The sequence below is a fragment of the Protopterus annectens genome, chromosome 6.part0, assembly GCF_019279795.1.
Source record: "Protopterus annectens isolate FY-2018-M chromosome 6.part0, PAN1.0, whole genome shotgun sequence".
In the NCBI taxonomy this organism is placed as follows: Eukaryota; Metazoa; Chordata; order Ceratodontiformes; family Protopteridae; genus Protopterus; species Protopterus annectens.
In genome coordinates, this window is record NC_056737.1 from 1,290,309,182 (window position 1) to 1,290,326,206 (window position 17,025).

The following is a 17,025-nucleotide window of genomic DNA, read 5'->3' on the forward strand; positions in this document are numbered from 1 at the left end:
GCCACAGCCATGTTGTCGGTGTGTGCTGGGAGAGGGTTGCTGAGGATCTCTGATAGTAGGTGTCTGTCAATAACAGACTAAGGGGAGCCCTATCTGCATTCTCTGGACGATTCCACTGTCAACACTGTGTTGTAATGATTATGTGTGAATGAAGTGCCATGCCGGAACTGTTCACAGATGTCCTCCCTCTGTGGGCTACAGCTCTGCAATGTATTAGGTCACTCTGTCTGTTGTACGGCGCATATATGGCTGGTGTACAGCTGACAGGTGTCTTGTTGTGGAGCAGTCATGGGTATATGTGGGATAGCATGATCAATGCAAACCGTACACATGCTCATAGAATGCAATTGTCAAGGATTATGCTGAGTGGCCAGTATAGTCCCCAGCATGGGTCCTCTGAAGTCGCCCACCCCAGTCTTCACAAGTGCAGAGTCTGTTTGTGCTAAATACAGTTTGTGTGCAGTGACAACCTTGCCTGGGGTGGAGATGGGATATGGATGTCCAGGGAAAGGTGGGTATGGTCAGATATCAACAATGGTGGTCTACCTCTGGTGTGGAACAGTGAGTACCCACGTTGCAGATGGACAGGTGCAATATGTATTCCCCATGTGGCTGTGGTGTGTGGTTCTGCCATAGCACATGGACCCACAAATTGTAGTGGCTGTAGGGTAAAGTGGTAGAGGCCTGAGTAGTTCTCACACACAATATGCCTGTACCTGATGTTAACAACTGGAATGGTGTATGTGAACACCTGCATATCCTGGCACTGTTCCCAGGGAAGCTAAGTGTGTGTCCTGGATGTGGGTGTGGTGTTCTGGACTGGTTGTGTTGTGTGTTACAGGTCCTGTGGTCACAAAGCATGGTAAAGAACATAACCTGCCAGTGCGATGTGCATATCTGACCCTGACGTAGGTGGCTGCAAATGCATATATATGCTATCCCCCACCTGACAGGTAGTACTACATGTACATACCTCTATAGAAATAAAGATGTCAGCACCCTATAAATACTGCAGGTGCAGAACCAATGCCCAATAATTCGGATAGTGTGTTCTGCTAATGCGTCTCCTTCAAGTGTCATAATATAGTTAGGTAGGGGTTCGAATCCTGCAAATGCTCAGTGTGTGTGTGTGGGTGTGTGGGTGAGTGGGGTTTGTGTGTGTGAAAGGCTGTGAGAGGAAAATGCCCCTTTTGGCAACTGGGAAAACACACTACAGGATGCACATTCCCCTTTCTAAACACTGATGATGTCAGCACCCTATAAGTACAGCAGGAGAAAGGAAACCTCCCAGTAATGTGAATAGCACATTCTGCTAATGCGTCCGTCTCGAGTGTCATAACATAATTAGGTAGGGGTTTGAATCCTGTACATTCTCAGTGTGTGTGGAGGGGGTTAGTGTGTGTTCAAGAATGTATGAAAGAAGTATCCCTTTTGCCAACTAGGAGAATACACTACAGGATGCACATTCCCCTTTCTAAACACTGATGATGTCAGCACCCTATAAGTGCAGCAGGAGAAGGGAATCCTCCTAGTAATGCGAATAGCGCACTCTGCTAATACGTCCGTCTCAAGTGTCGTAACATAGTTAGGTAGGGGTTTGAATCCTGTACATGCTCAGTGTGTGTGGAGGAGGCTAGTGTGTGTTCAAGTCTGTATGAAACAAGTATCCCTTTTGCCAACTAGGAGAACACACTGCAGGATGCACATTCCCCTTTCTAAACACTGATGATGTCAGCACCCTATAAGTACAGCAGGAGAAGGGAAGCATCCCAGTAATGCGAATAACACGCTCTGCTAATGCGTCCGACTCGAGTGTCGTAACATAGTTCAATAGTGGTTTGAATCCGGCAAGTGTGTGTGTTTGGATGAGGGGGGGTAGTGTGTGTGCAATTTTGTGTGAGGGAAATGCCCCTTTTGGCAACTGGGAGAACACACTACAGGATGCACATTCCCCTTTCTAAACACAGATGACGTCAGCACCCTATAAGTACAGCAGGAGAAGGGAAGCCTCTCAGTAATGCGAATAGCGCACTCTGCTAATGTGTCCGACTTAAGTATCATAACATAATTAGGTAGTGGTTTGAATCCTGCAAGTGTGTGTGTTTGGATGAGGGGGGTTAGTGTGTGTGCAATTTTGTGTGAGGGAAATGTCCCTTTTGGCAACTGGGAGAACACACTACAGGATGCAAATTCCCCTTTCTAAACACAGATGATGTCAGCACCCTATAAGTAGAGCAGGAGAAGAAAAGCCTCCCAGTAATGCGAATAGCGCACTCTGCTAATGCGTCCGACTCGAGTGTCATAACATAGTTAGGTAGTGGTTTTAATCCTGCAAATGGCAAGTGTGTGTGTTTGGATGAGGGGGGTTAGTATGTGTGCAATTTTGTGTGAGGGAAATGTCCCTTTTGGCAACTGGGAGAACACACTACAGGATGCACATTCCCCTTTCTAAACACAGATGATGTCAGCACCCTATAAGTACAGCAGGAGAAGGGAAGCCTACCAGTACTGTAAATAGCGCACTCCACTAATGCGTCTCTCCCGGGTGTCATAATATAGTTAGGTAGGAGTTTGAAACCTGTAAATGGCATGTGTGTGTGTTTGGATGTGAGAACTCTGTGTGTGTGCAATTCTGTATGAAAAACATGTGCTTTTTTGAAATCAGGGGATCACACTACATGATGCACATTACCCTTTCCAAACAGTGATGATAACAGCACCCTATACATACAGCTGGAGAAGAGACATCTGCCAGTACTCAGAATTGCGCAACCTGCTACAGCGTCACTCTCAAGTGCCATAACATATTTAGGTAGGGGTTTGAAATCTGCAAGTGGCAAGTGTGTGTGTGTTTGGATGTGGGGAGTTTGTGTGTGTGCATTTCCGTATGAAAAACATGTTAGTTTTGGCAATCAGGAGATCACACTACCTGATGCACATTACCCTTTCAAAATACTGATGATGTCAGCACCCTATAAGTACAGCCAGAGAAGAAGAACTGTCTAATAATCCGAATAGTGCGCTTCGCTAATGCGTCTCTCTCACGTGTCGTGACTTTGTTAGGTAGGGTTATGAATCCTGCAAATGGCAAGTGGGGGTAGTAGGGTGTGTGTAAATACAAGTGTGAGAAAACAGATCCTTTTGGCAAATACTACAATACACCAGATGCTGCATATTCCACCAGTAAACACAGGGGATGTCACCACACTATCAGCACAGCCAAACAGGGCTAGTTGGCTAGTAATGCCAATAGTGCGCTCTGCTACTGTGTCTATTACCATTGCCAGAGTACAGATAGGTATGTTTTGGTAACCCACAACTGCCACGTGTGGTTGTGTCACACATTATGACCTTGTGTGGGTCTTTGTACATAACAATGCATGCCATTGCCTAAACCAGCAATGGCATTGCACACATGATGTATGTGTGTGACACATACACATAAATACCTGTGACCTGCAGTAGTTATCATGTCTGACACATGCCTCGAGTGGATAAATAGTATTTGCAATGTATACCAATATGACTGTGTCTTACTGTGCAGCGGCCGCACGTGGTATGTGTCTATACAGTGTGGGTGTATATGGTAAAATACCTACAGCAGGGGATACACATCTGGTCTGGGCCATATAGTGTACATGTAGTTGATGTACAGGTGCTGCATGTTCCCACCTGTTGTGGTAGTGGTAACATGTCATTCCACTGCAATTCAGTGACCACATGCTGTGAACCCTTCAACTAGTGTGTTGTAGCTACAGTAATGCTCACGCACAATGTTTGGCTGGATGCAGTCCAGCCATATAAAGACAGTTCTTGAGACTGTCATATTGCCAGTGTTGTTATGGAGGATAGGTGGTCTTCCTGTGTATGGGAGGGTTGTGTGTGCCAGGCTATGAACCAGATGGCAGTCCGACACACTGTTAGCTGCACATGATTAGGCCCTGATGCTTTGTGCTGTGCCAACAACCTGGAGGTGTGTGTATCTGTGGTATCTTGGGATACCACCCCCCTGTCCATGTGTGTTACATGTGTAGGGGACGACAGGCATGGTATGGGGCATAACCTGTCATGGATGGGTAACACCTGTGAGCCATGAATCAGGACTCTGGTACTGCACAGACATTGCAGTTCACCGTGCTGAGGACAGTGTCCGGTGCATGCATCTTGCGGTGTACACTACTGTTGTTGTGTAGCAGCACTGTTAGTGTCCTAACCTGTGTGATACCTGCAGAGGTGGCTATGTAAACCATGTCCTGCAGCATAAGGCAGTATGTGTGTATCAAGGAGCTTTGCCAATATACATCGGGCCATGGGTGTCACGTGCAAGATGACCCTTGCACATCATTGTGGCTTCCCTAGCATGTAAGCACACGTTGACAGCCAGCGGATACCCTATGAATGACATTGGAGACTGAGAATAATGTAGACATACAACACCCTTCCCACATATAGTGGTAGCATACCTGGTGAGGGTATGTTGGCAACCAAGATCAGGCTCATACTGGCCTGTGCCACATGCTGAGAGATCCATTCTGTGTTCCCTATCATGTAGTCCAGGGAGGTATGTCTCAGGTCAGCCATACTGGCATGGTCAATGAGTGAGTCATATGTGTCCATGCCTCTGACTGACCTGTATGCATGTGTTCTGTGGTGGACCATAGTGCCCCTGAGGCATATCACTGTGACCTTCACCAGATACAGCCTGTTGAGTGGGACCCCAGTGCAGCACCCAAGACAGGTACCTGACACGTCTGTAGAAGGTGTATTGTGTAGCCCTACAGGCTGTGAGTGTGTGGCACATGGGATGTGTGTGCCATGTGTGGCATGTGCTCTGTTCCGACGGAACATATGCCTGTGTGCCAGCTACGGAGGTGTGTGATGCTCAGGCAGGATGCTATTCTGAGTCCCCACGTATGCCCCAGTGTGTTCAGCATGCTGTCAGTGCGTGTCAATGTCTGACTTGTATTGTAGTCACTGTAATATTTTTTATTTATTTATCTTACATTTGTTGACCGGGATAGTCCGACTGGATGCATGTCCATTTCCAGCGGAGGCCCGGGGAGAAAAGCTCCAAGGGTAAGCAGATAGAGCATTACATAATACCAGCATTACATATTACAAACAGATTATTTATAGAGATTACATAAGTAAGCAAGTTAAACATGTTCTACAGGTTAAAGTTAGTCCTGAGCACAAGTCAGGATTAAATTAAATTACACAGTAAACTGGTTAACAGATTTTACACATTCGAGTTAGCCAGGCTTGATACATTGACATAGCCAGTTAAGTGACAAATGTTGTTTGAGTCTAGTGTTAAATTGACCTAAGGTGGAAAGTAAGGTAATATCAGCTGGAAGTGAGTTCCAGGATCTACTTACAGAGTTTGCAAAGAGAGAATCACCGGCTGTGTTATTAATTTTGCTAGTCTGAATTAGTAGTTTGTTAGAGGATTGAAGCGGTCTAGGATTGTTATAGGGGGTGATAATATTTGAAGTGCAGGAGTATTGTCCGGATTATAGAGGATTTTATAGGCCATAATCAGTTGGTTATACTGTATTAGGCTAGGTAGTTCAAGCCAACCAAGCTGATGTAGATTGATGCAATGATGTGTCCTAAAAGGCAGCCCAGTGGCAAACCTGGCAATGTGGTTGTAGCAAATTGAGTGTTTGTTAAGGACAGTCTTGTTCATATTCGAGAGTAGAGGGGATGCATACAGAAGGGTTGAAAGAAGCTGTGAGCGAGCTATGGCAATTTTAGCTGGAGGGGTTAGGAAGGCTTTTATTCTGTAAAGTGACCCTAGTTTTTTATTGATGGTTTTGATAGTTTGGTTAACATGTAGGTCACATTTGAGATTATTGTCTATGATGACACCTAATAGTTTAGTAGATGGGTCAGGGGAGATTATTGTGCCATCATTTGATTTTATGGTAAAGGTGAAAGCGGTAGACCTACGTGTTGGTGAAATAACAGCAGTTTAGTTTTTTTGGGATTTAGGATCAGACGATGTTCAGAAAGCCAGTTTTCTATTGTATTAAAGGTGGTCTGGGTAGCTGACCATAACTCTACTGGAGATGTGGCTCAGCAAATCAGAGTAGAGTCATCAGCATACTGGATACAGCTGACTTTTGGGATGACAGTATAAAGGTCGTTAATGAAGATGGAGAACAGCAAGGGCCCTAGTATAGAGCCTTGTGGTACTCTGAGGGTGTTAGGTAGAAGGTTAGAGAGTTTGTTCTGCCAGAGGCCAGCCTGCTGTCAACCATGCAGGTAGGATTGAAACCATTGGAAGGCTCCAGTACCTAGACAGAATGTTTGCAGGGTGCGGATTACAAGTTGGTGATCAACCATATCGTATGCCTTGGAAAGATCCAAAAAGAGGGCTGAGGATATATAATTATTGTTACAAGTATGGTTTATGGTGTTAGTAAAGGCAAGGAGGCCTGAAGTAGTGCTGTGATGAGGATGGAAGCCATGCTGAGTGTCTGCCATAAGGCGATTTTGGATTAGGTGGTGCATGAATTGTCTATGAATAAAGTTTCCATAATCTTTGCAAGTGGAGAGAGTATAGCTATTGGCCTATAATTGGAGAATTCAGTAGAGCTGCCTCCTTTGTGAAGTGGGATTACATAGGATATTTTCCAGATGGTGGGAAATTTAGATTCTACCATGGTTCGTTTGATTAGTTTTGAGATGGGGTAAGCAATAGCATCAGCTGATTTTTGTAGGTTCTCGGCAGGGAGTTGATCAGCAGAAAGTGTAGTGGGTTTTACTTTTTCAATCAAAGTACGGATAAGTGAAGTGGCGACTGGTTGGAAGCTGAACGCAAGTAGGTTTCTAGGGGTGCTACTTTCAGGACCAGGGGAGCTAGGAGGTAGATGGCTAGCTAGGGCTTGAAATGTCTCAGTAAAGAATTGGTCAAAACTATCAGAAACATCTTCAGGGGTTTTATCAATAGTAGCAGCAGGGATTGGGGTTGAAGTTTGTCCAGGATGTAGTATATATGACATGCCACCTGACAGGGTATGGCATTACTGGGTTTAGAGAGCTCAGTCCCCAGATTGGCTGTGTGGTGGCATCGCACACATGTGTTGTACGTTCCTGGCCAAGGGTGATGGCTGACTGCATACATGTGGCAGCTGTGACATTGCCACATGACTCACATAAACCACAACTGGACCATAGAGGTGATTCACAGGTTACCTTTGCACATGCTACCCTAGTAGTGTGATTGCCATGGTGAGTACCAACACATAGGGCCAATGAGGAACAACATACTGAAGATGTGTATGTGTGGGTGTACTGCTACTGTTTCATAGCACTGGCATATATGACTGCACATGTGGGTAAATGCCAGGTAAGACATGTGCAATGTGTCACAGGCAACGTACATGCGTACAGGACAGACAGTGACGTTCTGTCATGTGTAAAGTTGACATATGTATCGTACGCTATGCAGATGTCACTAGGAGTCTACAGAAGAACTGTAACTCTGCATTGCAGGTGTAAGCAGTGTTCCAGGGAACCCCAAGCGAACATGCATGCAAACAAAGCTACAGTAAGCAGGGCTGGAAGTAGTGCATTGTACAACAAAGAAGGGGTAACAATAAATAAGTAACAATGCAAATATGTAGGCACTATCAACATGTACCCAGGAATACACAGCGCAGATGCCCATGGTAGAACTGATATTATGTCATAGTTATTTGTGATTTGGATTACATTGGTACTGCACACATATCTACATGCGCAAACATCCACATTGCATAGTCGTTGTGGGAAACTTGACACCATTACTGTACATGTCCACCATTGCATATCACTACCTGCGTTAGCTTCCCCCCTGTGCTACCCATGTATGCGGCTATCTGTTGACATACTTACCACCGGCATGCAATTATGTGCAGCTGTTACACTTTGGTATGTACTATGGGTGCAGATAACAATTCAGGACATTCATACAGTTACTGCATCAGGCATGCTGGGATATACACACAGTCATATCAGCACACTGTACTGTTACCAACATGATACTACTAATACACTTCTATGTAGTCACCCTGTGCATCAGCAACGTATTTACCTGTTCCTGCAATGATGTTGGAGATTGCAGGAGGTGGCACAGTGTCATCATATGCACAGGGTGTGAATTAGGTATGCCTGAGTCAGCCACTGATACCACCAATTGACATGTGTGTGCATGTGTGTTGGTGAGGGGCAGCAGTACAGGGTGGGGCAGTGTTGGTGCAGTGTGTGCGTGTATGTGGTCGCCCTAGGTGTTAACATTTCGCATGTGTGTATGCACACACACAGTTCCACCTCATGGCTGCCATATACAGGGGTTTGTGGACAGCCACAGACTGCACCTGGCAGGTCATACAGATCAGTGTCTGTGGGCACGGACACGGTACCTGTGCTGGCAGGGGTACTACGGACCGTATCCAGTACTAAGCCAGACTGGGTACTGTCATCAGAAGCGGGAGTGTGTTGACTGGACACAGGTCCCTGTTGGGACTGTCCAGAGCCATGTACACATGGTCTCCTGGGGCGTTCTGATGACAGCACAGACCCAGCATTGCTGGGGCTGCTGCTGGCACTATGGGGGCATGCACGGGCCTGTTGTTGTCTGCGCCGACTGCCAGCTGCTGCTGTTGCTGGCATACGGCCACGTCGACGCCGCAAACGCCTACCATTTCCCTGGCTCATGGACATTTGGTTGTGGAAGTGCTGTAATATGTCCCCACAATGTCTGTCTATGACATTGGTGAAATTACGGATAGCATCCGCGATGTCACGCATACTGTCAGTCATGGCTGTGCGAAATGCTCTCAGCTGCCTCAGACCCTGCCTGGTGTACCTTTCCATATGCAACTGTGCCTGCATGACAATCCGAAATATAGCTGAGGTTGATAAACCTCTTTGGGCACGTCGGCCAGAGGCAGTACGCCCACGGATGCTCCCACGAGAACCCATGGGCAACTGTCTGTGTGGTACCATCGGAGGACCCTGCCCATGGCTGCTGTGTGGGGATGCATGTGCCACAGGTACCACATTACCCTGGTCTATGCCCACTGTATCCTGTCCATCACCTAGGGACAATGGTGACAAAGGATGTACTGGCAGGATGACTGTGCGCAATGATGGGGTTGACAGCTGTGTACTGTCAATTGGCTGACCAATGGCGGACCCTGACACACCTTCCTGTACCATTACACAAATATCATCATTACCAGTACCTGTGGCACAAGATTCAGGTTCCCTGCTGCAGGACACCAGAGCAGCACCAGAACCTGTGGGAGGAAGACAGGAAACACAATTTACAGTCTCCAGACATTGTTACCAGTGATGCACTTATGCACACATGCACACATGCACACATGCACACATGGACACATGCACACATGCACACATGGACACAGGCACACATGCACACATGGACACAGGCACACATGCAGACATGCACACGTGGACAAATGCACACAGGCACACATGCACACATGCACACATGCACACAGGCACACATGCACACATGCACACATGCAGACATGTACACATGGACACATGCACACGTGGACACATGCACACATGCACACGTGGACACATGCACACATGGACACATGCACACATGCACACATGCACACGTGGTCACATGGTCACATGCACACATGCACACATGCACGCGTGCACACGTGGACACAGGCACACATGCACACATGCACACATGCACACGTGGACACAGGCACACATGCACACATGCACACATGCACACGTGGACACAGGCACACCTGCACACATGCACACATGGGCACAGGCACACCTGCACACATGCACACATGCACACCCCACAGTATACACACAGAGCACTACTGAGTTACACTACTGTTACTAGCACTATCAGGACTATTATAGGTATTGTTAAACACACTCACCAGCATGAATGGCCTGCCTTGCTGTAACCCTGGAGGGACCTGCAGAAATGATGAGATTAATGTCAGTGGGCACAACTGTGCCATTGATATTGCATATGATACAGTGCAGTAGTACACCAGTTGCCTTTCACACATCAGCTGCTGATATTGCCAGTATCACACATGCACAATTACATACTATGATGACAGATACATACCACGGACACACCTTACACATGCATAAACTAACAGTGTACAGAACAGTCAAGTGTACATATGGCATATTACCTGCACACTCCATGTTGTGCTGCTGTGTGGATCCAGCCTCCATCATGATGCAGGTGTACTGCTGTTGCTGTTCCAGGGCTGGAGCCATAACACTTAGGAGTAGCCCCTCCAGTCTGGTGAGGGGGGGATGTGTGGCCACCCCACCTCCTGTGGCAACCTGTTGCCTGTGGATATCTGATGCACGCTGATGGACACTTCTGATTAAATCACTGCAGTGATGTCGTACCTGCTCATATGTCCTATTATGCGTGCCAATATCATTTACCCTACGGACAAGGTCTTGCCACAGTGCAGCCCTCTCCTGCTGATTCTGACTGGTGCGGGAAAACAGGATGTCATACTCCCGCACCATGCTCTGGTGTATCTCCTCATCTTCCGCTGCAGAGTAGGTGGGATTATGCTGACGTGCCATCTCCCTGGAAGAGAACACAAACAGGATATCAGCAGACTATGTCAGCAATATATGGCACACATACTATACATGATACTCATGTGTAGTGATATACTACTATTCCCATATGTTGCATGTGTGTGTGTCATGGTGAATACACAGGTACATGGCCAGATATCAGTGCTCAGCCAACACCTGTGCAACAATACCTGCCACATTCCACACAACATAGTAGCATGCCCCATTGGTCAGCACACACTGACAGGTCCAATGCACAACCTCCCTCTGGGGGTTCATCCCAAGGTACTGTATGTGGGATGCCATCCACTAGTGTGATGTGGACACAAGTTACTCGGCCTGGATATACATATCCCACCACCACCACCAGCACAGTAGACTACTTTGATATGTATGTGATTAGACAGTTATTCACTTGTTAGGACTGAGATGGTATCCATGCAGCACACTGGGCCAGTGGAAGCCACAACCCACACTGCCGACCCCTTTGCAAATGCTTACCACGGACATGCCACAGATTGCATGGAACTTGCACACACATTTCTAACCCAGACCCTATGCAGAAAGGTTAGGCATCCTGCCCGGTGGACCCAGACAGAGGCAGATTGTATAACAATAGCAGGAGGCTACTGCAGGACAGAGCAGATTCACATTAAGGAAAAGCATCTGTGGTCAGCACTGGTACTACGCTATGGTCCCTCATAGCAACAGCCACGGCCTACTCTGGGAGGGAAATGGCCACAAACACTATGGATAACCACAAGACCTTCTTCAGTTATGTTACACATATGGACCAAATGCCTCAGATATGCTCTGTGTTAATACACACCTACTTAACATTCACCAAACACAGATATTGGCAACATTCTTGCAGACAGGTTCGGTGCACGTATCCCCCCTCCTTCTCCCCCACCAGTTGAAATAGTTATCACAGCTGTATGTAACCTCCTTATCATCTCACATGTCCAGGTGAGGGCCGCCCTCAGCAAAACAGAACACACAGCATCACTGTGACCTCATGGTATCCCTGGATGTGTGCTACCTGCACTCCAAGAGGACATACAACCGCATATAACACTGATACTTTATCTTGCCCATACTACAGGATATGAACCTGGACAGTGGCATACAGCAACAGTGGTCCCACACCACTAAGGAGGCACCTCGACTGACCCTGGGAACTACCACATCATATGCATAACTGGCCTGGTCTGCTAAGCTATGGAATTATGCAGTATGGGATGCATATGCAGTGATATCGGGTACCTGCAGACACTTGTTCCCAGCCAGTGTGCCTTTGTGATGGGCTGATCCTGCCTTTTGAACCTGGCTGACCTTTCAAAGCAGTCACTACAGCCATTGCTGAGGGCAACGCACAGACAACTGCTGCCAGGATCATGGCCTAACACTGATTGACATGTAATGTATAGTCATCCCCTTTTGGTGGAACTACGTACACACAACATATCACATGGACATACCTATAGATACAGACCTATGACACATTTGGAAGGTTCACAGTATGCACACTATTAACCTGCTACTTTGCATTACCTGTGTTTGTCGTAGCTGGTTGCATTACCACTGCTTCTGATTCCTGCTGCTACTGTCACTGCTGACAGCTTAGAGTCACAGTGTGTAGCGTGTTTTTTTTTTTTTTTTTTCTCTCTCTCAGTTTGTCTCTCTCCCTCTGTATGCTTCCAGACAGTGCAATGAATGTATTGCATGTGTGGAGTGTTAGTACAGGATGCTTTTGTAGGTATCTGCATAGGTCCATGTGATGGCCTCTGCACCAATTGTAAGCCAGCATTTGCTAATTGCATACAGCCAGTTGTGTACTGATTGCAGTTCTCACTGTGATTTCAGGTCAGTGCTATAAAAGAGTATGTGAGATAGGTGTTGCCCTTTCAGATTGTAAGGGCAGGGACCATGCTGGTATGCTGTGGACACTGTTCTGTGAGTGTAAAGGTTAGTATCTCTCTCATGATTCAGGCTGTGTTGTAGATTCACATTTCTCCATTCCTCTCTCCTGTTCCCTGTAGTAAGTGTGTATGCACAATGACACCTACAACTATATATAGATATATATTTATATATATATATATGTACATATACATACATTTATATATGTACATTAACTGACATTATTACCTACAAGCTACCAACTAGCATGGCTGTTTCTGTTCACACACTACTATTATGGGAATCCAGTAGTTTTGACAGTAATTCTACATGACATGCTTTGGGTACTACACATCCTATATTCCCTTTACATTCATCCCTACTATTACATGTTATATTTATTTTAGCACAATGTTCTTGTATAAGAGTCATGGCTTAGTGGTAGGTCATACAGACTACTGTTTCCAAGGTCCTGGGTTCGGGACTGACATGGGATTTTATTTTGCTTTTGAACTGACTACAGGACCTGCCAATCAGAGTGACTAAGGCACTTTTAAGCAGTTGTAACCGGGTTAGCGCTTGTTTGCGTGGAGCTCACGCATGCGCACTGGCATTTAGCTCTGCGCACACACGCACACACTCGCTTACAACCGCTTAACAGTGCTTACTCTGGCGCACACCCGCACTATTTTCTTTGAAAGAAATGAAAATGGGGAGACAGGAAAGTGGTGAAAAAGGGGTCACAAAGAGGGTAAGACAGTAGGGAAACAAGCTTGGGATTTGCAGGAGGGATGTAGGTAAGGCCCATAGCTGCCCATTTCTTCATCAGCAACAGCTGTGCATATGTATGTAATTTGGTGTGACATTTGAAACCTTCCACCCCTGAGAGAGGTGTCAGGACAACAATAATACTTGTTGTACAGCCAATTGTAATTGATAGTTTCCATGTCCAGCAGACATGTGTGCGGAATGGGCAGCTATGTATGGGGCGTAATTTTTTTTGTGGGTACAGAGTGCCCTTTTTTTTTTTTTTTTTCAGGTGAGAGTGGTATGTCAGGTGAAGGAAGTCGGTACAGCTGGGGAGGTAGGATGGGTAGGTAAACAGACAAGACAAACAAGACGCATACAGGGGCGGTGTATGACACGTGTGGGGGGGGGTTACACAATTGACGGGGACAGAGGTTTGGATATCCAGAGCCCATGAGCCCACAGATGGCAACAGTGGAACTGATATCCCCACCCATAGGCAGTTGCCACTGTTCCTTCACTGCCCAGGATGGGGCTGTGCTGGGGGCTGTGTAGGCCGGGCAACAGGCATGCCCGTAAGTTGTGCCATCCATGCCTCAGCTGGCGTAAGGGCTCGAGAACAGAGTCCCGAATCTCCCTACGCACCACAGTCCGGATGCTACGGAGGGTGAGTGGTGGTTCTCCTCCGGCCACACTTGCAGAGGGGGGGCGAGCCCCATCCCCTGCAGCGCTTCCACCCGCAGGTGGCACAGGGCCAACGGAGGAGGGTCCAGACTGGGCACTAGTGCCAGGTGCACTCGCCAGCTGAGGTGGGAGAGGTGGGTCCGCTGGAACCCGCCTTCCCTGTCATCCTATGTTTTGCATTATGTCATGACAGTTTGGGTTAGTGACATATAATACCATTCACAATTAGTTGTAACAGCATGCATTAGTATTCCCATTAACCAAACACCCAGATATTCACACCATTGAACAGCGAGCATAACACATGCATAATTTGAACAGCAATACACAGTCCAACAACATGCAGGGTTGATTGATGGCAACAGGCCATCAGGTTTGGATGTATGAACAGGGCAGATGCATCAACGGACATGCAAATATATATGACCCAACAGGACAAACGTCCAGGGGTGTTAATTGTGATTGCACATACCATTTTCACATGGAATGGGTTATATGTGGTTATAGGGTGGGGTGAGGAGAATAATATTAACACCTTCAAATACCAATACATATGCTGTACATTTCTAATAGCTGCACATATATACACACTACTGTTCTAACTACAGTTTCCTATATGATAACTATTTCAACTTGGTGATAGGACTGTTACTGCAACATCAATATACATTTTATTGTTCTTCATACACATTCATATCTAGCTTTGTTCAGCTACATCATCCTGCTACATTTGCTTTATATAGCTGTAGACAAGTGTGGATGTTTGGTATATCAGACAATCATACTATCTGCATATTGCAGACTGAGAGCAACATATCCAGATTTTGGGATACACATTCCAGATGCAGCAACACTTTGAACAGATTTCGCTGTTTGGTTTGGATTCTCACATGCATTTCATTCTGTACTGACTGCAGTATACTTTATTCAGGGGTTATTACTACTGTATTGCTGGATTCATGACACTTTCTCACACTCTCTCACTTGTTTTCATTTTACTATTCAGGATGGTACTTACTTCTAGGCTTTATTGACATGTTTTACCTGTAGTTATTACAATCCTTTCCAGCAGTTTCACTTCTGTCATGTTTCAGTATTTCAACAGGGATATATTTCACACATGTGATTTCATCATCTTCTGCAGCTATACTTTTCAACCTGCTGCAGGTTGTGTACTATTTTCTTACAGGTGGGGCATTTTTATTTCAGAATTTATGTCAGACATTTTCATTTTTCTGTTTGGCTTACAGGCTGCAACACACTTTTGTAATCAAGCAATACTTGCAAACACTTTCACACTGTTACTTGCACATTTTATTCCTTAGTGACTACACTGCACTCTTTTGCTGACTGTCATACTTTTATATTTCTTTACAGTTACTGGTAGTGGATTACTGACCTGCCTGGTGGTGCAACCTGCGGTTCGCAGAACGGACACCTGCAGCTGTAATATAAATGAAGTAATATTGGAATACACATCTCCATAATATCAGCTAGTTTAATTTCTTACATACATAATTAAATGTAACTTACTCAGTAGTGGGGCGTTGGGCATTTGCCAGGCCTCCTGGATACAAAGGTTCAGTTGGTCCTGCTTGCGTCTCTTCAGGTCCGCATGGTGGTGACGGACCTGCTCACCAGTCCTTGGAATCCCTGTGGCACTGGTGAGATCATGAGCCAACCAGTCCCACGCCTAAGCCCTGTATGCTCCCCAGAGGACCTGGCCCTGCATGAGTTGGGCCTCATGATTGTGGACTAGGAGCCAGACCATGTACCTGGACTCCTCAACACCCCACCTCTGTGCTCAAAAGCAACTACCCTCTCCTACTCCTGTCATTCTGGCTGCAGTTCAGTTCTACAATCGTTTATGCTGTGTATTCCCGCCTATGGGGCTTATATAGTCAGTTTTTCCCGCACATATCTGTGTTTGGCCATTTTGGAATTGCATCAACTTCAGTAAACCTGCATTGTCATGCTCCAGTTTGTATTCATTCCTATACATTAGCTATTATTGCATTTATAGGTACTGCTGTCATGGCTTAGTGGTTCAGTACCTTGACTATGGTGTATAGTATCCTGGGTTCGAACCTGGCCACTACTTTTTATTTTTTATGACTGTCTAGACAAGCTGAGGGGTGTGTCTGTGTAAAGGCAGTTTTGATACGGCTTGCTCAACGTTGCCCATTGGTTAGCTTGTTTGCGCGGTGCGCAGCTCCACGCAAACGGGGTACGCTGCTTTAAGCCTCATTTGGCTATCAGCACGCATATTACGCTCAGCTCAGTTAGGGGCACATAGATTTAGCGTGTTAAACCACTACTCAGCTACAGGCACTCATTTTGCACCAGTTAAACCACTGCTCACCTACGGGCAGATGCACTCACCCTGTTAAACTGTAGCTCAGCTATGGGCACATCTGGCATTTTTTATTGTTTTGTTACCTCACATTTGTTCAATATCAATGGGCTATTTCATTACATTTTACATAAAATGTGATTTTATGTGTACATATTTGTCAGGGACTTGTTTCGTGCTTATTTTGCTAAAAATAAAAATTGGTGTTGTGGGGGCTCGAACCATGAATGCCTGCTCTTCAGCCAACATCTCTACCGCTACGCTATTGCTTCTTGGCTTACTTTGCATATTTAATTCTTATATGCTTTCCCACTGACTGCTAACTGTAGCTGCGCTACGGGCACGCCCGCGCAAACGAGCGCACTCACGGTTAAACATCTTTACAATTTAAAAAAAAATTATGTGATGTTCATTTGTACATTTTATGTTCGTAGTCTGTGGGGACATGTGTTGTGTTGTGTTTATTCACATTTCCATGGACTCTGGCGTGGGTGTTTATTTTGGGCACTTTTATTTTTCTGGGGGCGTGTCCGCTTGCAGGGCTCGGCCTACGGACACGCCCCCTACTGTCTTACACGGACTGTGTTAGCCTTAAGTGTGATTCAGCATGCTCTCATGAATATGCAGAGCATGCTGACATCACTCCGTTTAACTGCAGCCTCCGTGTATGAGTTATAACTCTTACACAGAGGCTTCGTGAATCCTGCCCATTGAATGGGCAAATACTAGCCTTAAGA